At 43.9% G+C, this 27,791-nt stretch overlaps 1 long non-coding RNA gene across 2 annotated transcripts; it reads right to left on the bottom strand.

Moving 5' to 3' along the window:
- Positions 1-7,988: 7,988 nt before the first annotated feature.
- On the bottom strand, positions 7,989-27,594 carry LOC311609391. Of its 2 annotated transcripts, XR_014783374.1 has the most exons (5): positions 27,512-27,594; positions 19,437-19,697; positions 11,045-11,320; positions 10,342-10,513; positions 7,989-8,290 (listed from the first exon to the last, which is right to left on the bottom strand). It is a non-coding gene; the product is annotated as an uncharacterized lncRNA (long non-coding RNA). The 2 variants fall into 2 exon arrangements; XR_014783375.1 differs by lacking the exon at positions 19,437-19,697 and having other exon boundaries at positions 27,512-27,565.
- Positions 27,595-27,791: the final 197 nt, after the last annotated feature.

The raw sequence follows: 27,791 nt of genomic DNA, 5'->3' as shown, positions 1-27,791 counted from the left end.
ATATCCATTCTAAGATACAATCTTCCCTTTGCATAAGAATTCCTGTGGGAGAATGAGTAGAAGGCAAGATAACTAAAACATATGCCTTGTTTGGATCAATGTAGTCGATATATGACTCTTGTAATTTCCTTTCTACCAGAGCCAAGTCTTTTTCAGCTTCAGCTGATAGCTTTCCTAAGCTATTCAAGTCCTTATCACCTTGTTGGGTTTGAAATAAATTGCTTAGTTCTTGAGTAGTTAAACCAATTGTAGGCCGCAGCCTGTTAATATCTCCCAGCAATTTGTGAAAATCATTCATTGATCTTAATTGATCTCTCCTGATTTGCACTTTCTGTGGCCTAATTTTAGTAGTTTGCCAAAATATTTGTTTTTCACTATCTCCACTATCTTTTATTTTATCTCTAGAGACATTGTTATTTCCATTAAATGGATTTTCTAAGCCTTCAGTAGCCCTATTTGTTTTATTAGACTAAAAGGGGAAATTGTGGAAGAATGCTGAGTGGCTGTATCAACCGTCAATAAAGTATCAATAAAGCACTGTTTAGCCAATCAGCTGGGTAGAAGGACAGGAAGTGGAAGGCGGAGCTTGCTGGAAGAGGGACAAAAAAGTTGGACGCTTGATACATCTACTCAGCATTCCTCCACAGCTTGCTTCCCATAGTTTGGCCAATCTACTTTCTCACATACCCCAGGACCACCTTCCCAGAATGGCACTACCCACACTGGCCCGGATCTGTCCACATTAATCTACCAATCAAGAAAATGCTCCACACACAGGCTTGCCTATAAATACCTGATGGAAGCATTTTGTCAGGATGCTCAGCTCAGGGGAGAATCTCTTCTCTCGAGAAACGCTTACATAACCTTCAGGATGTGTCTTATAAGTCTTGCGACTTGTGACTTTCTAAACTCCCTGAGTCACGTAAGTCTCAACTACGTCTTGACTCTTATATGCTTTCTTCTGGTTCTTATATTCCCCCAGATGCCTTCTTCCAGAATGTTCTATGAGCCTTAGAGGCATACTAGAGGGAGTAGATGTCTGATTATTTCCCTCCACCAGCAGCTAAGCATTAAGCCACTGTGCCATAGCAATAATAACTTATTCTTGGAATCTTGACCAGTTACAAATCTCTGAAATGACCATTGTCCCCTGGAGAGGGACAGCAAGGGAGTTGGCTAACTATAGAAGTAAATACACGGTGCTTTGTGCAAACTCCTTAATTGCTGCCTTTTTTGTTGTTGTTGTTTTGTTTTGTTTCTCGAGACAGGGCTTCTCTGTGTAGCCTTGGCTGACCAGGCTGGCCTCGAACTCACAGTGATCTGCCTGCCTCTGCCTTTCAAGTGCTGGGATTAAAGGCATGCACCACCATACCCAGCTTAACTGCTGTCTTTACTGTCCTCTCAAGTGCATGCGTTACAGGTTTGTGAGATACTCACGAGTTAGAATTATATAATAGCTAGTTTCTATGTCAACTTGACATGAGTTAGGGTCATCTGGGAAGAAGGAATCTTAACCAAGAAAATCTTTCCATAGGATTGGCTGTAGGGCATTTTCTTGATTGACGATTGATATGGGTGGACACGGACCACTGTGGCAGCTGCCATCCCTGTACAGGTGATCCTGAAGAATACCAGAAAGCAGGCCATGAACAAGCAAGCCAGGAAGCAGCATTCCTCCATGGCCTCTGCATCAGTTCCTGCCTTGAGTTCACTTCCTGGCTTTGCTGCATGACAGATTTACAAGATATGAGATGAAATAAACCAAGGTTGCTCTGGTGATGGTGTTTTATCACACCAATAGAAACCATAGCTAAAACTAGCTATATTTTTTTTTTTTTAAAAACTATTTACAGAGAATAGGCATAACCTCCAAAGGCTTATGACCACCCACTCCAAGCAAGTATGAGTTGGTCTTGGATATCTAAGGGGAAAAACTTTAGCAAGGTCCAGTAAAGAGCAAAATAGAGACTATTGCTTGTATCAGTTGTTTCACCAAAGAGCAGTGTGTAGAGAAGAAGTTGGTAGATGACACCCAGATACAATAGTCTGGCAGTCTCCAGGGAACCTTGGGAGAAAGTGATTATAAGCTAGTAGAGGGCTGGAGAGATGGCTCAGAGGTTAAGAGCACTAGCTGCTCTTCCAGAGGTCCTGAGTTCAATTCCCAGCAACTACATGGTGGCTCACAACCATCTACAATCCAATCTGATGCCCTCTTCTGTCCTGCAGGTGTACATACAGGCAGAGCACTGTATACATAATAAATAAATAAATACATCTTTTTTTTTAAAGCCTCTTTAGCCAGGCATGTGGCACATGCCTTTAATACCAGCACTTGGGAGGCAGAGGCAGGCGGATCGCTGTGAGTTCAAGGCCAGCCTGGTCTACAAAGCAAGTCTAGGACAGCCAAGGCTACACAGAGAAACCCTGTCTCAAAAAACAAAAAAAAAAAAAAAGGGAGGGAGGTGGAAGGAGGAAAGAATAAGGAAGAAAGAAAGGAAAGAAAGAAAACAGAGAATGTGCAAAGCAAGAGAGAAAATCCAGTGTTTATCAAAAGATTTGTCTGGCTTGGGGGTTCCTGGCTTATAGAGAAAAGGAGTACCATTTAGACATCATCATGGGACATAGCTCAAGATTACATCAAAAGGCCATTAGAGGAACAGAGGATTTAGTAATGAATACTTTAAGGAGCAGAGAAAGCATAAATACTGACATGGGACAGATGGACAAAAGGAGACATTGGATTTGCACTTGGTGTGAAAAGCTGCAGGAGTCCACCTCAAACAGAGCCCTGCTGACTCGCTGCTACAGGTGGGAAGCAGGCCCTGTCCGAGAGCAAGCTAGCAGTAACAACCAGAAGCAGGGAATCGTGGTAAAATAGCCACGGGAACAAGATGGGCTTGGAACAGCTAGCTCCAAGATGCTATTTTCCAAAACACCCTTGTTGAGTGGGTAGCCCAGAATCCCATGATCATTTTTGCCACTGTTGTCTTCTTCCTAGAGAACACAGGCTGGTCAAGTTGTTGAGATCACCTAATCACAGCCTACTAAGAGCTAGAAACAGCATGTATTGTAGGAACCTGTATCTTTTTAAATTACTTTTTTAAACTGAATTTTCTTTATCCTTGAAATTTTCATATATATATATATATGATTTTCATATATATATATATATATATATATATATATATATATATATATATATATAATCATATCTACTCCCCATTTTCACCCAGCTCCCTCCATATTGCCTTTTAAATGTAGTTAACTTCAATTAGTACTGCCTGCATGTGCATGGGTGTAGGGTATCCACTGGAACATGGGAAGCCTACCAGTGGCCACACCCTCAAAAAAAGTATGCAGGAAATAGCAGACAGACAGCTGCCCAGCAACAGACAGACAGACTAGGCAGATTGAAGTACTTTCCACTGAAACATTCAAGGTGCCTTCCTCCTGATTTTTCTCTTAATCTAAGACAAAGATGTGGTGGGCTTTCTCCTGTTTGAGAGAACTGTTCGCCAGGCACGGTGGCGCACGCCTTTAATCCCAGCATTTGGGAGGCAGAGGCAGACGGATCACTGTGAGTTTGAGGCCAGCCTGGTCTACAAATTGCGTCCAGGATGGCAAAGATAACAGAGAAACCCTGTCTCGGGTGGGGGGGGAGAATATTAGAATTGTTCATTGCAACAGTCAAATCCCCCCAGGGGGGGAAGGGGGAGAAGGGATTGGTAGCTTCATTGAGAATCGTACCCATGGACTCATAATTGAATGCTTGGTCACCAGCTGATAGAACTGTTTGGGAGAGATTAGGGGTGTAGCCTTGTTGGAGGAGATGTGCCACTAGGGGGAGGCTTTGAAGTGTTTCAAAACCCCACAACAAGCCCAGTCTCCCCTCCCTCACTCTGCCTGCAGCTTGCAGATGAGATGTGAGCTCTCAGCTACTGCTCCAGCGCCATGCCTGCCAGCTGACGCCCTCCACACCGTTTTGATCGTGGATGGATTAACCCTCTGAAACTGTAAACAAGCCTCCATAAAAAAAAAGCTTCCTTTATAAGTTGCCTTAAAGGGTCATGGTGTTCTCAGCAATAGAACAGTAACTGATAGAGCTCTAGCAACGTGAAAACAGAACACCCACCTCAAGGGGGATAAGAAATAGTTAGGTTCGAGACACAGAGGTGAGTTACTCCAAATTCGATGTCCCAACCCAGAAGCAGCTTCAGGATGTTTTTATAGAATATAACAAACAAAGCCATAAGTCAAGGCAGTTTCTAAAAACACTGGTGAAAACATGAAGCATGTGATTCCAGCTACACTGCCAGCCCTCAGCTATGGGCCTCTACATCACTGACAGTTCACCTTTTGGTCAATGAAGTTTAATTTGTTTGTCCAGGAAATGTTTGTTCCAACACAAAGGAGGGCCAGAAATGACTAGGTGAAAGACAGGTCAAGGCAAATTCTTAGACTCATCATGAACATTTTAATCACACAGCATTTGAAGACACAAATTTCTTATTTTTTTTTTCTAGAAGATGTGTTTATTATTTATACAGTGCTCTGCTTGGATGTGAGCCAGCAGGTAAGAAAAGGGCACCAGATCACATTATAGATGGTTATGAGCCACTAAGGGGTTGCTGGGAATTGAACTCAGGACCTTTGGAAGAGCAGTCAGTGCTCTTAACCTCTGAGCCATCATAGCCCTAAGTCACTATGTAGTCTAGTTTTCAAGCTTCAGGCTCCTGTTGCACTGGTCCATCATTTGATGGAAAGAAGTTAACATCCCTTCAGGAAAGGAGGCATCAGAGATCAAGGACTGGTCTGTGGGCTTGGGTAAGTGTGACCCATCCCATCTTGGGGACTGATCCCCAGGGACATTCAGTCTGGTTGTTCTAGTCACCCCCTTTGTAAGTCAGAGCCACCTCTCTGAACAGAAGACTGAGAGACCACAGCAGGGGGCCATGGCCTTCCTCCCACTCATCGCTTCCAATCTTCTTTTTGCTTTAAGGTTGGGATTAGAGATATTTGGGATATAAGAAAAACTATCAGAGACAGAGCTACAGACCATGGGGAAGCATAGACCACTACCAGCACCTAAGCTTACATCCCAAAGAGTAGATCACATCAGGCCACGCAGAGGGCTCCTTTCTAATAGTCCTTCCAGACAGCACAGTTCAATTTTCTTTTAGTAAAATGATAAAGTTTTATACCAGCCTTTAATCTCAGCACTCTGGGGGCAGAGGCTGGATGTCTGTAAGCTTGAGACCAGCCTCATCTACATAGTGTCTACCAACAGAATATCTCAGAATCCCACAAGTGGGATTTCGCTGATGGTCTTTGGCATACACCAGAATCCCAAAGAGGTAGCCTCTAATGCCAGAGAAGGAATGGCTTTTGAGAGTGAGAGCAAGAAGGTAAAGAGCAAAAGCTTCCTTCCTCCAGGTTCTTTTTATAGGCTGCCAAGAAGGGGTAGCCCAGATTAAAGCTGGGTCTTTCCACCTCAAAAGATCCAAATCAAAGGTGGGTCTTCCCACTTCAAATCATTTAACTAAGAAAATAGTCCTTGGTGCTGGAGAGATGACTCACAGGTTAAGAGCACTGGCTGCTCTTCCAGAGGTCCTGAGTTCAATTCCCAGCAACCACACTGGCTCTTAACCATCTATGAGATCGGGAGCTCTCTTCTGGTGTGCAGGCACACATGCAGGCAGGTCATTGTATAAATAATAAATAAATATTTTTTTTAAAAAAAGAACACCAAGATATGAAAGATGTCTTTTTCAAGGCTGTCAAATACATATAACCAAAACACTAAGAATGTAACATTTACATCATTCCTGATTGTGTCACAGCTCTTCTTGCCATAGGTAATCTATTGTATATACGTGTAATAATATAAATGTATAGTACAAAAATAAAATAATTTTTACAAAAAATAAAGAAAGAAAAGAAAATAGTCCCTCACAGGTGTGCCCGGCTGGGTTTTAATTAACTCCAGGTGTAGTCAAGTTGACAACACAACCAAAAATAGCCATCACACCATCCAAGGTCAACGAGAACCCAATGAACTGTGAGACATATCTCAAAATAGCTTGTATCTCTGCTGAGTCCCCAGTGGGTACACTCCAACCAGTGTACACTCTATTCATTTTCCTCCACATTTCCAAGAGATGATCCGAGGCCTTTGACTCATGATTACATAGATAGGACAAGCAGTAAAAAGAAGGCCAGAGGAGCCTCTAGCTCTTCTCAAGCCCACATGACCCCTGAAGACCAGAACCTCTACCGACCTTAACAACAAAAAAGAAAATCATTAATTTTGGCCACTTCATGGTCTTAAACATCCAACAAAAAAAGTATACCCTAAAATTTAAATGATTGACATGTTTAACGGTTTAAGAACTCACACTTCCCAGGTGTGGTGGCTTAAATAAGTATGGCCCCCATAGACTGATGTATATGAATGCTTGGTCCACAGGGAGTGGCACTACTAGGAGGTGTGGCCTTGTTAGAGTGGGTGTGGCCTTGTTGGAGGAAGTGTGTCACTGTGGGGGTGGACTTTGAGATCTCCTATGCTCAAGCTATACACAGAGTGTCATACAGGCCCCTTCTGCTGCCTTCTGATCAAGATGCAGAACTCTCAGCTCCCTCTCCAGCACCACGGCTGCCTGCACGCTGCCGTGCTTCCCACCATGATGACAACGGACTGAACCTCTGAGACTGTAAGGCAGCCCCAACGATGTTTTTTCCTTGAGAAGAGTTGCCTTGGTTTTGGTGTCTCTTCACAGCAATAAAACCGAAACCGAGACACCAGGCATTAGAATTAAATTTATATGAGATGGTATTTGGACAGCTGTTTCTTACCAATAGTTGTCTTCTTCATAAGAAAATGCAGCTCAAATATACGATACTGTGATGTTGGCTCAGGTCAACACTGGAGCACCTACCTGCAGCTGAGTAAAACAGGTCTGACCACTTAAATACTAAAGCCAAATCTAAATGCACTTATCAACTGTGGTGTACCCCCTCCCTGAAAGATGCTCTCTCACAGCTGTACCATGTCCTCCTGCACTCCATGTTCCCTGATTAAATGAGGCTCCCAGATACATGGTTGTCAAGCTTACAGGACTGGGAGAAATGATTGAAAAGAGGTGTATCTCTGGGGACGCTTACAAAACAAGATCTATGGGATTATATTTCTCTCCCAGAGGCTGATGTCTGGCTATGCTCTCAATAAGAATGAAACCTAGAGCCGGGCGTGGTGGCGCACGCCTTTAATCCCAGCACTTGGGAGGCAGAGGCAGGCGGATCGCTGTGAGTTCGAGGCCAGCCTGGTCTACAAAGCGAGTCCAGGACAGCCAAGGACACACAGAGAAACCCTGTCTCGAAAAAACCAAAAAAAAAAAAAAAGAATGAAACCTAGATTTCACTAAAATTTGGCCCACGGTGTGAACTTGCACCTGGTACATCAGTAGGGGCATCTATTGCAGGGAGGGCACTGCCAATAAAATGTATTGCTTTATTTTATTTTACTTTCCTTGTAGTTTTCAGGCATTTGCTCTCACATGTGGGAGTCTGATGTAATGAGCAGCTGATTACACACAGATTGCAGTTACACTTTGACCTGTCATCAAAATTTATGTCAATATGGATGTAAAATGATGATAGATAGATAAATAGATAGGTTAATAGATAGATTGATTGATAGATAAAGGATAGATAGATAGATGATAGATTGATAGATGATAGATAGATAGGTGATTGATAGGTAGGTAGATGATAGATTGATAGATGACAGATAGATAGATAATAAAAATACACATTCCTAAAAAAAATACACAATCCTGTGTATAAGGGTTATAAGAATATCTTCAACATTGTCAATATATGTGACAATGCATGTCGAGGGGGATGTCTCTCCTGAATATTCCCTTCCTCTGATCTGGGTTTCTTCAAGACAGAATGGACAATTCTCTTGATTATACTTTTGACAAGGTTGTTATTTTTATTACATGTATTTTTCAGAGACATGGTATGGGAAACACCCCCAAGGAGTCATGCCATCATCAGATAGCTGCCCTTCATCGCAATCCCAGGTCTTCACCACTAAATCCTACTGCAGCCTCTTAGACGGACCATCCCCGGGGACATCCTGACTGCTCTTGCCTTGCAGAGGACGACGTCTGATTTAAGGCTGAGCACTCCGTCTCTTATTCTGAGCACTTTGACCATTCTGCATCTCCCATTGACTTGCCCACTGCGAGAAGAAGTTTCTCTGACTAAGACTGAGAGACGGTCAGGTCTAGGGGTAAAAAACATAAACACTTAGAAGGCAGTTTGACAACCTGACTACTACGTAAATAGCAATAGCAGGCTCTACCTAGACATAGGAATTTAGCAAGAATGACAGTGGCAGACATGAAATTTCTTCCTGTGGAGCAGGACTCAAATCCAATCAGAAAGCAGTAGTTGCTCTAAACTGGTATAATTCTACCACTATTTACCAGTGGGAGAACATTGTCTGTTACGTCAGCAACATAACATACAAGGTCCAGCTCTGACTACGACCTTTAATGCCATTTTTTTTTTCTCAGCAGCATCTTCAGGCAGAAGAGAGGAAGTTTCCCCGCCTGTCTGAGATTGATGTCTGTGCACTCTGCATTCGCCATGTGCAGGACTTTTAGCAACCGAGTCTTACCGTGTAGTTCTAGGGTGTGTCTGGCAACAGCCTGCATTGTTTTAGATACTTCTGAAGCCTCCCTCACCAATAACTCCCAAGGAGTGATGTTTCGCACAAAACAGTCCTGTTTTGAAGTTACCTTAATAATGTGTGGGGTTTCATAAAGTTTTTACATATATCCTTACTTTTGGTTAACCTACCAGCTATTTAACCCTTTAGCTCCAAGTACCCTTCCCGCCCCACTTCTTTTATACCCATGGAGTCTACTAAGCCTTCAATTATACTTTAATTGGGTTGTGAGATAGTAGGCTTCTACGTGGCTTTTCATGCATCCTCCCTTTGGGTTAGCCCCTCCCTGACCCTTGATAATCCTCCACACTTCTAACCCTCTTCCTCATTTAGCCTTTATATTTCCAGGATTCCACCTTGGGTTTTATTTTGTTTTGTTTTTTTGCTGTTTTGTTGTTGTTGTTGTTGGTGGTGGTGGTGGTGATGGTGGTAGGGTGTGTGTGTGTGTGTGTGTGTGTGTGTGTGTGTGTGTGTGTGTGTGTGTGTGTGTGTGTGATTTTTGTTTTGTTTTGTTGAGACAGGGTTTCTCTGTGTTGATGTCCTACACTCACTCTGTAGACCAGGCTGGCCTTGAACTCACAGCGATCCACCTGCCTCTGCCTTCTGAGTTCTGGAATTAAAGGCGTGCGCCACCACGCCCAGCCCCCAGGATTCCACCTACATACTTTCAGTTTTCCTGAAATGCTCGCCCCACTCTTTTATCATCCCCCACTGAAGGCCCTTTTTTCTTTCATGCCTTCTACTTGTGCTTTAAATTAATTGCACAAAACAAAATGTTGGAAATTAGAACCACATATGGAAGAAAACATGCAGTTTTTGCCTTTCTATACATGAATTATCCCTTTCAGTCTAATTTTCCCATTCCATCCATTTACCTGTGGATTTCATAGTTTCATTTTCCTTTACAGCTGAGCAATATTCTGTTGTGTATATGCACCATATTTTTCTTATCCAGCCATCTGCTGATGGACATCTAGGTTGATTCTATTTCCTACTGTAAGTAGAGCAGCAAATGTAGTGTACAGATGTTTCTAAACAAAAAGAATACTGCAGGAAGTTCCAAAATACCTGATTTCAAGTTATACTACCGAGCCATAGCAATGAAATCACATGGTGCTGGTATAAAAACAGATTCATGGGTTGATGGAATAGAGTTGAAAATCTAGGTTTAAGACCACAGAACTAATCAGGCAGTGGTGGCACACGTCTTTAATCCCAGTACTCAGGAGGCAGAGGCAGGTGGATCCCTGTGAGTTCAAGGCCAGCCTGGTCTACAAAGCGAGTCCTGGACAGCCAAGCTACACAGAGAAACCCTGTCTTGAAAAACCAAAAACAAACAAACAAAACAAAATAAAAACAAAAAAAGACTACAGAACTAGTAGAGAGATGGCTCAGAAGTTAAGAGCACTGTCCTGTTCTTCCAAAGGTCCTGAGTTCAATTCACAACCATCCCTAATGAGATCTGGTACCCTCTTCTGGCATGCAGGCACACATGCAGGCAGAATAGTGTATAAATAAATAATAAATAAGTAAATAAATAAATCTGTAACAAAGTGAAACAAAAAACCACAGCAGTACAATTACATGATTTTTAATAAAGATACCTGTTGGAGGCCATATTTGTGTGTGTGGTTCAGCGGAGCAGAAGCATGTCCTGCTGATGATTTTGAGCTGTCGCCCCCTGCTGGGATGATCCACCGTGTTGCTTAAGGTTCTGATTTCTTTGCTGGGACTAACTGAGTGGGCAGCACCTCTCAGCAGTGGCCTGAGTCCCTCCTGAAAATAATCCAACACACCACCCCAGACGCTTTTATCTAAGTTAATACCAGATCCAATCAAGTTATCCATCAAGAGTAACTATCTCAAGCCCAAGTCTGTGTCGGGTCCCAAAGAAACCTGGGGCAAGTCTCACTCAGTGCCTGTGGCCCCTCCCAACACTTCTCACCCTGGCCCCTTCCCTAACCCTCTCCAGCCCAAGGGCTGGGCTTTGCTTCCTTTTTCCCACCTTCTCTTTCTAACGTAAACCAGCCATTTTGGCCACATGTTTTTGCAACACTTACCTACTTATATAATCATGTTCCACGTTATACACAAGATATAAAACACAAATATCTGCTTAATATGTGAACAAGCGTATTAATAAAATAAAACAGAAACACTCATGGCAATTGGAACCTTTTCTGTACTTTGTCACGTGGCCTGAGATGGTCTAAATCGATAGCATCTTCTATTATCGGTTTCATATTTTCCCCCACCCTCACCAATATTTCAAGGGTCTTGGTTCTTTATCTGGAGGGTGATTCATACCTTCGTTCCTGAAGGATCTGGGTCATTTATCATTGTTTGGGTTACAACTTTCCATTTATCTTAATTATAAGACACTGTAATACCAAGAAGTACCCTAAAGAATACTCCAGATATACTGCTCCTTCCCTCCACTGTGCAGAAGCAGTCCAGTGCCTCTTTGGTAGTCAGGCTCAACATCTATAACTTCTTGTCTGGCCTGTTGAGTCAAGGGCATGAGGGTCCAAATGCGGCCAAGGGGAAGTCTTTGTAGCACTCCGTCCTCTGGAAGCAAGACGTCTAGACCAGAAGAGCAAAGGGTCAGTCAGATAGGTAGCAAAGGTTGTGCTAGGCAGACTTTGGGAGTGGTGGCGAGTTTACCCTTCCATTTCCACCCCTTGAAGCCTGGTATGATGGCTAATCTCAATTGCTAACAGAATCACCCGAGGACCGGCCTCTGAGCATGCCCATGGGGACGATCTTGAATAGGTTAACTGAAGTGGGAAGACCTACCTACTATAGGGGGCACAATTTTGGGGGGTGGGATCATGGAGAATGTAGAAGGAGAAGGTGAGCAGAGAAGGAGCGTTTGTTGTACTCTGCTATTTGACTATGAGTAATCAGCTTCCTCAACTTCCTGTTGCTGTAACTTTCCTACCATGATGGCCTTTAGCCTTGAACTAGAAGTCAAGAGAAACCATTTCCCTCCTTGTTTTGGTCATTATATTTTATCCGAGTGGCAAGAATAGTAACTAAAGCGCATGGCTATGGGAGAAACAGTACCATCCACTGGATGCTGATTCTAGTGCGGCCTTCTGGAGGACCATGCCCAAGTCCTCTTGGTTGCTGCTCCCTCATCGGGCTTGTACATGAGCCTTTAAAGGGCATTCTACCGCTCCATCAAGTCATCTGCTAGGGAGGCAGTGGCAGTCGGATCTCTGTAAGTTCAAGGCCAGCCTGTTCTACAGAGTGAATTCCAGGGCAGCCAGAGCTATAACACAGAGAAACCCTGTCTCAAAAAACAAAACAACAAAACAAAAAGAGTGTGTGACAAAACTCAAGGTGCCCAAGAGTTTCTAAGAATAACTGAGTAACAAAATATATGGCCAATTCCTTTTTACATTTTTAACTTCAAGTCTGACAAAAATTACTTTTCATGGTATATTTAATTTAAAATGTATGTGCATATAAGCATATTTAGGCTAAGTTTTGAACTTGTAATTATGTCATCAACAACTATAGAAGGTATTGGTCTCTCTGCCTGTGTTCTCTCTCCTTATTCCTGCTGCTATTACCTCTATTGAAGGGGGGAGGGGTGTTCAATGTCCTTTTCTTGGCCAAACCTAAAAAGATACAGATATTTAACAGTTACCTCTTATTTAAAAAAAAAAAAAGTAACTCAAGGTGGGGGCTTATTTAAAACCAAGCACTTACCGCATGCTTGGTATAAGAAACAAGACCCTCACTCCCCAATAATCAATTCATTGGATAATTCAAGAATCCAGGAACAGGAATTCCCGGAAAGAAGCTGAGTCTCCAAATCTGATAGGTTACAAGCTCAGTGATGAGGAAGGTTTGGGATGCTGTAGGTCCAGGGCCATTACTGTCGTAGAACAAGAATTGCCACACAGGCCACTCGAGCACCAGTCTCAGTGAGATATTGCTGCTTTATTTGAACCCCTTTTCCAAGCCGATCCATCAGAGCTACACAAGGAGCCCAACGGCGGCAAATACCTGTTTTCAGGACAGCCATTTTATAGAGAGACCAAATGTAAAAGATACGGAGAGGGCAGTAACACTGCTGGCTAACTTTTGAAAGCAATATTGCACTTTTGGCTAACTAAACAAAGTATTATCAGCTAACTTTTGAGCTGGTTGGTCCCAAGTGAGGTGAGGTAAGGAAGTGGTTAGGGTCTTTCATAGTACATGTAACGTGTAGCCAGATGTGTAGATAACAAAAGTGCAACCAGAGTGCAGCCAGAGGGTAGCAAAGTGTGTAGATAATAAAGTATGAGTTACAACACCATTGAGTCATCTAGTGTAGGTTAACTTGACCCTCTGGCAGGGAAATGTTAGTGTCAGCTATGAATAACTGCCTCTAGGAAGCAGAGGTAAAAAGTTTAAAAATAAATAAATAAATAAATAAATAAATAGCTGGGCATGGTGGCGCACACCTTTAATCCCAGCACTCAGGGGGCAGAGGCAGGCCACCCTCCAGGACAGCCAAGGCTACACAAAGAAAGCCTGTCTCGAAAAATGAAAAAGAAAAAAAAAGTTTAAAAAAGAATCTTTTAAACTTAATTTCACCTTATAAACAAAAAGGAAGCCGAAGCTGAATATGGGAATACAAAAATGCCTGCAGCTACGTCTCATCTAAGGCCTGTAGCCAAGAGTCCCCCACCTAGTAGTAAAGAGGTCTCTGATGCTCCTACCAATTAGTGTTAAAATGCCTTGGTTTATGACTTTCTTTGTTCTGTCACCATAACTTCATGACACTGCTTTTGTATTAGAATACAGAATTTGGAATAACCTAAATATGTGTTCCCAGGCCATGATCACTCACACTTGGCTCCAGAATAAACTCTCTCTTATCACTGTTGAGGCAAGAGCTATGCCTTTATGTAGACAGAAAAAGTGAGGTAATTCCATTATCATTTCTACAGAACTGGAGGTCAACACAAATAAAGGCAAAAATGGCTGACCCACCCACTTAGCACCAAGTGTTATTGCCCTACTGCAGTTCCCTGCCACTTCTTCCTCCATCCAGCTAGGGACTTGAGGAAGATTCATCCAGGCGTCTGGCATAACACACCTCCAATCACCCAACTTACTTGTTTATTTTATACTCAGCTTCAGTTTGCTCTGTCTAATGTATATCTTGGGGCTTGATAAGGCTTCTACTTCCCAGATGCGTGTGTCGGGTTTCAAACCTGAGACAAATGGCTGAGGTGCCTATTTAATTTCTTAGTCCCTACCTGTTACAGGGCCCTCTACCCTGAACTCTCCAGCCCAGGGGGCTGGGCTGCTCTTCCTTATAATAATCCAACCATTTTGGTTACATGCTATTTGTACCTAGAGGGCTCCTGGCTGCCACACCTGGCTCCCCTCTCTCCCCTCCCCACCTTCCCCACATGGCACAGTTCAGTCTGGTCATGACCACTCTGGACTCTCCCAGACGACCCTGTCTCTGCCTCTAACTGTGCTCTCCCTTTTATCTACAATAAACCTCCTCCTACAACATACCTAGGACCTGTCATGTTTTCCTTCCTTTTTTTTTTTTTTTAATTTTCTTCTTTCCTTTCACATGGGTTCAGTCATGAAGCAAACCACTAGTAATTTCTCAACCCTAAAATGAACTGAAAACACCTAGGTGGGCAGGCACCAGCTGCCAGGGAAGACAGGAGCCCAGTGCTTCCAGCTTATTGTGATCTGGTAAACTCAAGTGTATGTAAAAACACCTCGGGTGTTGGATATAGAGCAATTATATATTATTATGAACAAGTGTAAGAACCCTAAAGCCTAGTGGTATGAGAAGATAATTCTTATTTATTTCTAACATAAATGCAGAGGAAATTTAATCCATTTTTACAATGTACTTAGGACAATAACTTAACTCTGTGCTCTCTGCTTTAAGGAAGAATAAAATAACTTAGGGAGATATGCACTGTAAGAAAACTGAGGCAGAGGAGCAGCCAGAGTGATGCTGGCAGCCAAGAGGGCTTTATTGGAACAGTGAGAAGCCCCAGCCTTGCTGCAGTGTGAAGGCTGAGGCATCTAGAGAGGCTGGGGGCATGTACATACACAAACACACATACAGTATGCAGAGGCTGGGGGCATGTACATACACAAACACACATACGGTATGCAGAGGCTGGGGGCATGTACATACATAAACACACATACGGTATGCAGACAGCTACCGGGACATCACAGCTTTTTGTGAACTGAAAAGCCAGGCGGGGCTAAGCCGGGCTAGGGGCTATGGACCAGTACAGCCTGACTCAATTTCTCATGGCCTGAGCTACTTTATTATCTGTGACTTGCTAAAATTACCACCATGTCCACTACGTGGGTGAAAAGGTAACATAAGAGTAAAGAAGATAGGAAAAGAGTGGAGACAGAAGTGTCAGACGTCATCCGGCTTTCGGTTACCTTGTAGGACCAAATGAGATCCTATTCTGTCTATGTTCCATATGCAGCTTCCTGGGTTCACATTGTAATATACAGTCATTTTATTAAGAAAGAAATGTTTCTGGGTATGGTAGCACACACCTTTTATCCCAGTACTTTAAAGGTAAAGCAGAGTTCAAGACCAGCCTGCTACATAGTAAGTTCCAGGACAGTCATGTCTGAAAGAAAGAAAGAAAAAGAAAGAAAGAAAGAAAGAAAGAAAGAGAAGAAAAGAAAGGAGTTCGAGGCCAGCCTGGTCTACAAAACGAGTCCAGGACAGCTAAGATAACATAGAGGAAACCCTGTCTTAAAAAACAAAAGAAAGAAAGAAAGAAAAAGACTAGAGAGGGGGTGTTTTTTTAATTTTGTAAGGAAAAGATAGAAAGTATCAAGAACATGATATAAAAATTACAATATATTTTTTTGCTAAGGATTTTGTTTGCTTTTGTTTTTCAGAACAGATTTTCTCTGTGTAACAGCCCTGGCTGTCCTAGAATCCATTTTCAGACCAGGCTGGCCTTGAACTCACAGAGATATACATGTCTCTGCCTCTGAGTGCTGAGATCAAAGGCGTGTGTGCCACCATGCATAGCTCTGCTAAGGATTTTTTTTAATATAAAGAAAAGAAAGAGACCACCATCCAAACAGAAATGTGTAGACAGGGAAAACTTTAGCCTTAGTCAAAAGAGTGTACTTGGGAAGAGTAAACACAAGCCAAGAAGGGAAGTGCATTTGGGGTCTTTCTCTTTTTCTTTCTTTTGGCTTTTCGAGAAGGGGGTTTCTCTTTGTAGCCTTGGCTGTCCCTGGACTCGCTTTGTAGACCAGGCTGGCCTTGAACTCACAAAGATCCGGGGTTTTTTGTTTGATTGTTTGTTTGTTTGTTTTCTAATGTAGGCGTTAACTGTCTTTTCCCCCACGGGCTGGTGTCCAACCTCTTACTCTTACTCAATTGGCTAGTCTAAAAAGAACTGGTGCGTGGTAAATGAAGGAGGAAGGGGAAATGAGTCACCATCAAATTCTTAGAGCAGTGGGCCTTCGAGTAAATAAAGGATTTTTTGGTGGATTAAAACTTTTCAAGTCTTAAAAGATGGAGGAGACAAAAAGATCTTAATTCCTTGTCCTACACACATGTTTTATATAGTATTGGGCAGAAAAGGTCAGGTTTGACAATTCTTACACATGTCTGAGGTTTTTGCCTGCATATATGTCTATGTGCCACAAACATGCCCGGTGCCCGAAGAGGCCAGAAAACGGCATCCAGTCTCTTGGAACTGCAGTTACAGACAGTTGTGAGCGGCCATGTGGGTGCTGGGAATCAAACCTGAGTCCTCTGCAAGAGCAGCCAGTGTTCTTAACTGCTGAGCCAACTTTCCAGCCCCACTAAAAATGTTCTTGGGTAAGGAAAAAAAAATAGATTGTAAGTTAATTTTGTCCTAAACTGAAAGACTTTTTTTTCAAAATGGGAAAGGAAAGGTAAGGATGCAGCCGAAGTTAAGGCACCTGACAAACAGATTGTAAAAGTCAGACCTTAGAATTTACTTCAGTGGACAAGTATCTATTTGTAAAATGTGACTTTAATAGGTAAGGCTCAGGAATAGCCACACACTGACCACTTAAACACCAGACTCAGATTGATGGAAGTTTTATTTGAATGCTTAACAAGAACTGACCAGCCAGGGCCACAGTCGGAAATAGAGAATCAGGCTTTTTATAAGAAAAACCATAACCAGACAACCAGGTGGGAAGCAACGGGGAGGGCAACATCACATCATTTTGATCAGCTAAACATAAGAAGAATTGATTTGGTTCCGAGCACAATGTAACCAGGTGGCTAGACAAAGCATTTCAGGCTGATTGGCTGGGATGTAGGGTAGGGGAGCTCTTGGGGGCTTTCTAGCTTTCTTGGCGTAAGGAGCATAGCAGGCTGTTTCCGTCTTAAGTCTAATAGAACACAGTTTATCTTTAACCCAATTAGAACGTGCATTTATCATCTATTGTTTTATTCTAAGCAGCAAGCATTGAACCTTCCTGGTTTCAGGCACGTAGGGCCTGAGAACTTGAACTTAGTTTCACCTTATGATCAAAATGGAGATGGGAGTAAAATGGCTTCTGATATGCTAAGAGCGACAGCTGGCGTCATCAGAGGAGCCATAGTTATGGCAGGAACTAAAGTACCATGGGTCTCAACGGAGGAGCTGTTGTTATGTGAAACGTGTAAGCTAATATAATATAATGACCTACTGTATGGATTTTTAATTGTGTCTATGACCTTAAGTCCTATAGATGGGTGAGTAAATGAACAGATGGGAATCTAAGAAATTACCAACATTGACTAAAACTTTGTTTCCTTAGCTGAAGTCACTCCCATCCCTTCTCCTGAAAACATCAGTAGTCTCCTTATACAACTATCGGGCATTCTATTTTTTAAAAGTGGCAAAGCTGGGTGTGGTGGCACATGCCATTCATCCCAGCACTTAAGATGTAGACGCAGGTAGATCTCTGTGATCTGAAGGGTAACCTGGTCTACAGAGAGAGTGCTGGTACAGCCAGGGTTACATAGAGAGACACTGTCCCAAAAATAAGTAGAAGAAGTCAAAGAATATAAAGATGGACAGAAGACTGCATAGGCCATTGCTATTAAAGGGGAAAATTTTTTAAATTTCCATTTTAAACAGTTTAAGGGGCTTTGTTTGTTTGTTTGTGTTTTGTTTTGTTTTGTTTGGATTTTCTAGACAGGGTCTCTCTGTGTTAGCCTTGGCTGTCCTGGACTTACTTTGTAGACCAGATTGGCCTCGAACTCACAGCGATCCGCCTGCCTCTGCCTCTGCCTCGCGAGTGCAGTACTACACCCGGCCAGTTTAAGTTTTTAAAAGAGACTTTTTAACAATTGAGAACTAGCTACAGAATCTGCTCAGTAGCTGTCAGATGAAGCACTATAGCACAGCTAAATGGAATGCTTTTGTCAGCTAAAATAGACACCACATCAGAGTCCGTTTCCCACGGAGGAAAAGGGTTCTATCAGGTACTTTGAACTGACCCTGTACTGCAGAACTTAAAACTTCTATTCTCCTGTTCAGTTGTCATCTGGGAGGCTCACTGTCTCCTTCTGCTAACTTAGCCTAGTCCTGGAAGCTCCTAGCCTCTGTACAACCTAACCCAGGCCTAGAGTGTTTTCAGCCTCTGAGACTTACTGATTAATAAGCTCACCCTTATTTGTTCTTTCTGAGCTCTGGATGGTTCAGTTCAGCTGTTCTGGCTCAAACTCCTCTCCCAGCTGACTTAGTTAATCTGGCTTCTCTCTTAGCCCGGAATTGCTCTGCTTGGCCTCAAGCTAACTCAGCAGTTTGTTCTAATCTTCTGGCTTCTTCTCATCTTCTGGCTCATTCCTTCTTCATCCCTCTATTACTGTCCTGGTAAAACTGCCTCCTCTCTCTGTAAAGCTGCCTCTTAAGTAGCTTCCCTTCCCTCTCTCTTCTGCGAGAGTTGGGTGTATCCTATTCTGTCAAATCTTCTCTGATTAGTCACCTCTGACACTCAATTAGACATCACTTTCAATCACTACAAACTAACTACCTTTATTTGGGATCAAAGGCATGGGATTAAAGGATCCAAGCTTTTCTTTATCTGATACTTGCTCTATACCAGGCTGGCCTTGAACTCGGATCTGTTTGCCTCTGCCTCCTGGATTAAAGGCATGTTTGTATTCCATCCAGATCACACAGACCTAGAAGATTTTTGGATATGATCTCTTGCCAGAACAGCCATGTTCTAAATTAACATTTGTCAGGGGCTGTACACCGTGCCTCAGCTTGTGGCTAAAGCTGAGTAGAAGCCTAGCTTCTGGCCCTGCTGTGGTGCTGTGGTCTTTGAGCTCTTGACCCCTGCTGCGAGGATCCTCCATACTGCATATTGTATTCTTTGAGTTGCTAATGTTCCTGTCAGTAAAGAAACAAAGGAGCTGGGGCACAGAGCTATTCCTGGGAATGCATTCTTTTCAGCCTGCCCAAGGGGCTGGGAGGGATGTAGTCCAGGCAGGTGCCTGTGTGTCTCTGCTATATAAACCACGCTCTTCCTTGAAATAAAGCGAGCCTTGACCGGGATGGTTTGACCTGACTCCGTATTCCTCACGTCTCTTTCATCTGCACCCCTTCTTCCAAAGAGCCTGTTCAATACATCCCTCGGGATGAGACAAATATTCCTCTACACAGAGCTTCAGGGGATGAAGTCTTAGATTTATATTTCTCACCTCAAACTTGGGCCAGCTCCTTCTGAGAACACACTGTGATCAGCAGTTGAAGGCTAGACTCAGAACCCGTGTGACCGGAACGTCAGCATCAGGCACTTCATGGGGCATTGTCTGTGAGCCTCTGGCTGAAACGCAGGATTTCTCACCTGGCCAATGAGCACTGACTATTGGTACCAAGTGCATCTGCTCCAGCCTCCTGCCCGGGTAGGCGTGAGATCCAGCTGCAGGCTCCTGCTGTGAGGCTCCTCCATCCCTAGAGGGCTATAAGAAGAGACTCTCACTTCTGCCAAGCGTTCTCTGATTCCCAGGTGTTTGTGGCTGGTGCTGGGGCCCCAACTCTTCTCTGTCCCTCCCACTCTCAGCCAGCTATTGCCCCTCTGTCCGTCTCTACATGGCATTAACAACTCTTACGATATGCACCTCATCCCTGAGTGATCCATCCAAACACTAACACAGGTTTTGGATGTTCTATGGAAGTCAGAGAACGTGGATGACACCGAGCTTTAGCTATATGAACAATTGAGTACCTAAGACTCAAAACCTCTCTAACATTTAGTAGGGAGGACTGTCCTTTCATTAGTCATGTTTTTGTTAAAAAACAAAACAACAACAACAACAAAACCACTTTACTTATCTACGGCCCTGTCTTATCTGAATAGAGTGTTCTTACTTAAGAAGATTCAAATTTTTTACTAGTTTAATAAAAAAATTACTTCATTATTCAGTATCATTTGGACTCTTTTCAATTCCAGTTTTTAAACTGGCAAAGACTCACTTTAAATTCCCCCCTCCAAAAAAAAAAGTCATTTTGTGGTACATCTATTTTAAAATCTAAACTCTTTGAACTAAAACTAAACTTCTTCCACATAAGAAAAAGGGGGGAGGTATTAACTGAGTCCAACCAATTGGGTTACTGTGTTACTGTTGATATTTAAAATGTTAAGATGTAGTTTCAGACACTCAGGAGAGTGGCCCTGTGCCTTACTTGTGCTGGTCCTAGGCATGGAGGGTGTGTGTGAGCTAGCCCCAAGGGCTTGAGCAAGGGAGAGCTGGCCTTCCCTCATCTGTTGTGCAGTGTCAGGGAGAGATGCGCTCCTCCCATCCCTCATTCCTGGCCACTTGTCAGATGGGAGTGCTGGCTACAGGGTCATGAGAGTGGGAGTGCTAACCCTGTCCCTCACAGGCTGCAACACTCAGGAAAGCAGGCACTGCATCTCACCTGGGCGTTACAATAGAGCTGGCCATGAGAGCAGGAGAGCTTGTCCTACCCACTGCTTGCTGCATCATTGGATGGGCCAGCTGGAAGGCTGATCAACTCAAACAGCTCTCGGGGCCCAGGTTCAGGGCTTTGAGTTGGCCTACCCCAACATGTACCTCATCAATGAACTGCTGGAGTTTATGAAGGGACAGAGGTTCCATTCACTATGGCAGGAAGCATGGTATCATGCAGGCAGACATGGTGCTGGGGGAGCCAAGAGTTCTACATCTGCAGACAGGCCAGGAGGAGCCTGGAATTCCACACTGGGCAGAGCTTAAGCACAGGAGGCCTCAAAGCCCACCTACTCAGTGAAACAGTTCCTCCAACAAGGCCACACCTCCTCCTATAAGGCCACACCTTCTAATAGTGTCATTCACACTCATGAATCTATGGGGGCCATTCTTTTTTTTTTTTTTTTAATGTATACAGTGCTTGAAGGCCAGAAGAAGGCATTAGATCACATTATAGATGGTTGTGAGCCACCATGTGGGTTGCTGGGAATTGAACTCAGGACCTTTGGAAGAACAGCAGAACAGTGCTCTTAACCTCTGAGCCATCTCTCCAGCCCCATGGGGGCCATTCTTATTCAAACCACCAGAATGGTGCTTGAGGTAACCTAATCCATGTCCCAGACCAGCTCCTGAGTAAACTATTTCTTACTCCTTTAAGGTGAGAGCTCTGTTTTTGCACTGATATAATACACTCATGTGACATGTGTTCCTAATTTCCTTAATGTTATGGTTGGGACACTAGTAGGAAAAAGTTATTGCTGGATAGTAGTTGTGTACATGGGCACACATGAAACACAGTCATTCTGCCTCTGTGTTTGTACTCAAAATTGAGTCAACTTGCTACTTTGGTAAAGACTCAGGACACAGCCTGAAAGCCACAGTTTCACACAAATCAGAACAGAGCAGTAACTCAGAGCAGAGGCCAGCCTCACTCCCACACTCCCCAGGAACCCCCTTTGTAGTTATTGGCTCATCCTCTGAGTCGCATCTGAGGGAAGCCTGGCTCTGAAGCCAGAGGCTCTCAGGCACCTGAAGTCACATGAAAACTCACTCAAAGCACAGGGTCTTGAGCTGTGTCAGCAATGATTTGCTGAATAACTAAGGCATTGTCCTAAAGCATATATACTTTATATTATAAAAACATAGTAACAATACAAAGGGCCAGGTTGAGAACAGTGTTGATTTGCCTTTCTATTGTTTCCTGCCCCTGTAATCATCTGTTCCGTATTTTACTTCCCCATTCACTTACCAGTTACACAAGATTACATTTAATTAAAATGTTAACCAGCCTTGCCAGACAGTATAATCATCTACAGCCATGTACAAACACCTGGTAAAAGCCAGACGACCGAGTTTCATTTCCTTACGAAATTTCAACAACTCATTAATCAAAGCCCTCCACCACCCAAAACACCCTTAAGGCCCAAAACCAGCTCCCCCTATTGTTTAAATTCATATTATGTATGAGTTCTTATCTGAACTACATGTTCTTACTAAGATAGTTTTGGTCAAAATAGAGATTACAAATAGGAAAGAAACAAGCCAAAAGGTCACTTTTTAAAAAATGGATAAGAAGGCTGGTATTATGGTGGTATATGCCTTTCATCCCTGCACTTGAGACACAGAGGCAGGAGGGTCTCTTTGAGTTCCAGGCAAGATAAGGCTACATAAGTGAGACTCTGTCTCAAAAAAATAAAAATCCATATTTTACACAATGAAGTCTTGTTCGGTGCTACAGAAAAATGAAATTGTGAGATGAACAGAACTGGGAAGATTTATACTGGGTGAGGTAACCCAGGCCCAGAAAGGCAAACACTGCATTCTTGCATTTGTGTGCTTTAGCTTCAAAGCTTTGTGTGTGTTTAAGCCAGAACACGGGTGAAAGCCAGGCGATTAGAAAGAGGCCAACAAGGGAGTCAGACGCCCCACGTGAGGACGGACAGTAGAGCATGAGTAATTGAAAGGAGAGGAAACATACCAACAAGTTAACAGGGATGGTTGTATAAGGCAAGGAGAGGAGGAAAATTACCAAAACAAAGGGTGTGTGAAAAGGCACCATAGAAACCTATTACTTTGTAAGCCATGCTCTTCTAGAGGACCAGAATTCCATTCCCAGCACGGATGTCAGGTGGATCACAACTTCCTGTAACTCCAGCTCCAAGGGATCCAACAACTTCATCTGGCCTGTGTGACACACATTCACACAAACACACACGCATACATGTAAGTAAAAGAATGTAATATTATCTAACTTGTTTATGTTGGGACAGAGAGAGCCTGCATGGCTTAAAAGTTATGGGTTAATGAACAAAAAAATATCCCAGTGCCGGCTGTGAAATAGCTCATGAGTTGTTGGCCATGGAAGCCCCAGAAGTCATCCAAGAAACATAGGCACTTGCCATTCCTCTTGGTTACCTGTAGGAACCAGGCCCGCCTGGGCTGCCTGCCTGTCTTGCTGTTTCGTGTCCTGTTTCTAGCAGCTTCCTTGTCTGTGTTTATGTTGGTTAGCTAGTTATGTCTACTGCTCTGAGAACGCACCCCTCCCTTCCTTGAGACTTTCCCTCCTGTATGCAATCACCTCTTGAGGGATTTCACCTGCGAGTGGCATTCCTGTTTTGCTGCCTATAAGAAGGCTCTTTGAACACTGAATAAAGGTTGAAGCTGCTGCTGCTGCTGCTGCAGCTCTCTTAGCATGAAGGACCCGCTGTGTTATGTGTGTGTGTGTGTGTGTGTGTGTGTGTGTGTGTGTGTGTGTGTGTGTGTGTTTTAAATCTGCAGTCCTTGACTCGGTACCTCGGTGTCGTGGGCGCCACAGTTACCCACCAGAATTTGATGTTAAGTTGCTACTGTTGACACTACACAGCTTGGATAGACGATATAGAGAAATCAAGATGGAGTCAGCTAGAGGCCTCGTCCCTGCTGGCTAGATCATAATGCTGCAATGTGGTGTGCATGCTTCTGGGGGAGAAATGACAACAGTCTTCCCCAGCTGTGAAGCCTACGGTGTACAGCACCAAGCCATAAGCAAGCCGCGCCTAGTGGTGCAATAGTTGCATGACCATTGTAGAGGTAACCAACCACTCTCTGATTGCATCTAAGGCTTGCTCCACAGGAGGGAACACAAGCCTGGCACTGTAAACCCACTGAGAAACTCAATGCTGGGTAAGTCATAAGACAGGGAGCTTCCTACCTGCTGTTTAGTTCATCTCACACAGCACCAAACTGCCTTCTAGGCCTTAGAGAAGCTTCTCTGCAGTGAACAATGCATTTGGTGGATGCAGACTTACCCCTGCTCAAGGTACTGGTTGTGTCAATGATGGTTGAGTTCTCGGCCCTAAAGAGGACACTAACAACAGCCCCTCTAAGGCTCAGACAGCATCACAGAAGAATGTGAGAACCGTGCTGTTACAGCCAGAAGACAGGGAGACGGGCTGGGAAATGCCATATCTGGGAATGACATAAACACTAAGATCATGATCTCACTGCAGCTGTGGCGGCCTACATACGAGGGTGTGGCCACAGTCAAACATGAACGGGGAAGCAGCACACTGGGCCTTACCCCTTCCTGATGAACTACTGAATACTAACACATTATGAGGGATTCGGGAAGGGGGGGTGGGGGCGGGGTGTTGTATTCAGTTAACGAGCCCACCAGGTTGCTGTGGATTGTCACAAACCCAGGGTCATACAGATAACCCTGGTTAAATTCAGGGGGTCGCAGAACAAAGATAGGAAGGTGAGAAAGGGTCTAGTAGAGAGAAGGAAGTGCTGCCAGCGTTGGGAAGAAAATATGAAAGGGTTGAGTGGTGACAATAATCACAATGGATTATACACATGGACGGAATTGTGCAGGAACAATTTTAATTACCAGTAAAAGCAACCAGGAAGAGGAAGTTTGGGGCATGTGGTTGGGGTCCTGCGGTGTGGATAATTCTGAAGGATCTATTAGCACCAATACGGTCCCCACCCCATGCCCAATACCGAGTGCACACCCACTGCCAGGTGCCTCCGCAGGTTATGCGCATGGCCCAACCTTTGCATCAGACTACTGTGGATCTGCGGGGTACAGAGGGGCCTCCCAGGTTTGGCCATCAGCATAAATTTAGCTAATGCCCATACCGCAGGGGCCCTTTGGGGCCCCTCAGATATGAGACATCATAAGCTGAGGAAAGGAAAAGAGACATTGAATATCCTCGTGAATATCCTTAACCAAATCTCTCGTCAAGATTTGCACACTTGTTTCCAACTGCTCCTGAAAGGAAGATGACCTAAGTGCTGGCTGGAAAGAAGACAGTCTATGGTATAACCCTGGCAGCTGGCAGCCAACGTGCAACTCAATTAACTGTCCATGAAACGGAAGAAAAAGTTCAGTCATACTGTGGGTGCCCAGGCTGGGACACCATAAACCACAATGAAAAGGGAGATATAAAAGAGAAAGAAATGGGGACAGGTCCCCCACACCAACATCAAGTTCCTAAGGACTCTGGGAAAAGAGAAAGAAAACACAAATTAGGAAGAGAGAGGTACTAGACAGACCACTGTTGTGGAAGTTTGGGTTCCTATGCAAACATGTTTTTGTTTTAATCCCAGGTGTGGGATATGGGGGCTGCTCCACTTTGTCCACAGCTGGTAACTGCCTCCTGAGAGGACATGTGATGTTTGTCAGCTGTGAACTACCTTGTGCGGGGGCATGGTGTTTGTCAGTGGCGTTAAAAGCCAAACCCAAAGGGAGACTGAGGGGCCCCGAGAAAGAAGGCTACTGATATTTTCCCCAGCTGCTTGTCACTGCTGTTGATGCCATTCGGACGAGAAGAAGTTGGAGATATCCTGAAACAAAGATTGGACTTGCCCCAAAAGAACCTGAGTGCCCTGAACAGCAGGAAGTGGCTAAGGGAAAATATGCCCCTACTCCCCACTAACCTTCTTTCTCCCTTACCTGGTGTGGGGATGTTGGAAGACATTGGGGTTTAGTAGGGAGAAAGAGATTTAAGGAACCCAAAACAAAAAGACTTGGTTAAAAGTACACCAACAGACCACCTCCCATTGGAACATCCAGATGTTCCAAGTGGGATCTAAATCGGGGCTGCCCCAGGCACATCTGTCTGAGGCATACTGGTTTTTAAACTTGGGTGCAATGAAGTGGACTGGGGACTTGTGCTTAAACAAAGAAAGGGGTGGCTGCAGAGATGGCTTGGTGGTAAGAGAACTTGCTGCTCTTTGAGAACACCCACATCAGGTGGCCCACAACTGTAGGGTCAATTTTCTTAACAATTATATTTTATTATGAACTTATAAACCAAGAGTACCTCACTTATAACCCGACTAACATAAACAATAGGAAAAGGAGATTAAAGAACACAATAATGAAACCTTAAGAATATCAGTTCCGAGGAGCGATTCTCCTGGCATAGTCAGCAGGATTTCTTCTGCTGGAACCTGGAGCAACCAGAATCCGGAGCCTCAGCCAGAGCCTGGAGCCCCGAAGCCTTTGATTCTCTCTAGGAGCATCTCGAAGTGGAGCGATGAACAGCCAAAACTATCCCAAGTCTCTCCAAAAAGCCCCCTCTCCTGTTTTGGGCTCACATATATAGCTCCTCCCAGAGTCTGTCCATGGATGTTTTTCAGCTGGGCACAATCAAGCTCCCACACAAGGTGGTTCGTCTTCTAGTGGATTAACATCACCTGTTCTCTCACAAGTCCGTTCCTCATCCCACTCTTGGGATAACAGAAAACATGTTTATCTCTCCTTCACACAACCATCTGGAACTCTAGCTCCAGTGACCCAACACCCTCTTCCGGCTCCTATGGGCATATGCACTCATATGCACATACCCACACAAAACCACAGACATATACATATAACTAAAAACCAAAACAGACCTTCAAAAGAAAATGAAAGTTGAGGAAATACCAGAGATGAAAATACTTAAATAGAATTAGGGGATAGGAGAAGGTAGAGGTTGGAGGAAGAATCAACCAAAATAAGAATGCACTGGAGAAAATCATATGGAAGCCTACTATTTAATAAGCTAACTGAAATATATAATTTTCTTTATAGAGTTTGAACAGGGGCCTGGAAAGATGGCTCAACAGTTAAAAGCACTTGCCCCTCTTTCAGAGGACCCCAGGTCAGTTCCCAGCACCAGCATGAAACTTAAAACCACCAAAACTGTATTTTCAAAGGATGCAATGCCCTCTTTTGGCCTCTGGGAGTACTGCATGCATGTGATGCACAGACACACACACATACAGGCAAAGCATCCATACACGCAAAATAAAAATAAATCTTTAAAGAGAGAGCACGGCATAGCATAGTGGCACCCACCTTTAATCCTACCACTCAGGAGGCAGAGGCAGGGAGATCGCTGTGAGTTTGAGGTCAGCCTGGTCTACATAGAGAGTTCAAGAACAGCCAGGCTACATAGAGAGACTCTGTCTCCAAAAGAGAGAGAGAAGAGTCAGAGAGACAGGAAGAAAGAGTGAGTTTGAACAGAGGGGGATTTTGAATAGAGGTTCCCTGTATGGACAGATTAACACCTCTCTCAGGAGCCACAGGGTCATATTATTTAACGAACGTTGACCTTGAGTTTAAGATCATCCTGCCTCAGTTTCCCAAGCACTAGGATTACAAGTGTTTGCCACTTTTAACTATGAAGTTGTCTTTTCGATAATTAAAATGGGGGGGGGGACCTTAAGCACTTAGACATTCTATTAGAGCTAAGTTATCTTAATTTCAGAAAGCTACCTAAGGATACTAGAAAGGGGTGGCGGGCCATAGAGAAGGCTCCACAGATAAAAAATCTTACCAGCACATGCCTCACGACTCACACTTCAGCTTCTAAACACACGTCAGAAGCCAGCTGCAGAGGCAAGCATCTGTAATCCCAGCCCTTCCAGAGTTAAGATGGGAGGCGGAGCTGGGAGGCGCCCAGAAGCTCCTGGGCCAGCTGGCACAGCAGCAGGACATGAGGAAGGCGAGAACTGACCACCACAAATAAGTGAATGCAAGGTAAATGTCTGCTGAGAGATGCAAAGGAGAAACCTTAGTCACTATTTCATTCCCCTTTGACACAGATACCTTCGCGG

The sequence above is a fragment of the Acomys minous genome (assembly GCF_964271855.1).
Source record: "Acomys minous genome assembly, chromosome: 11".
Lineage (NCBI taxonomy): Eukaryota > Metazoa > Chordata > Mammalia > Rodentia > Muridae > Acomys > Acomys minous.
The sequence above is the reverse complement of the archived record's forward strand: the minus strand, read 5'-3'. Positions and strand labels throughout refer to the sequence as shown.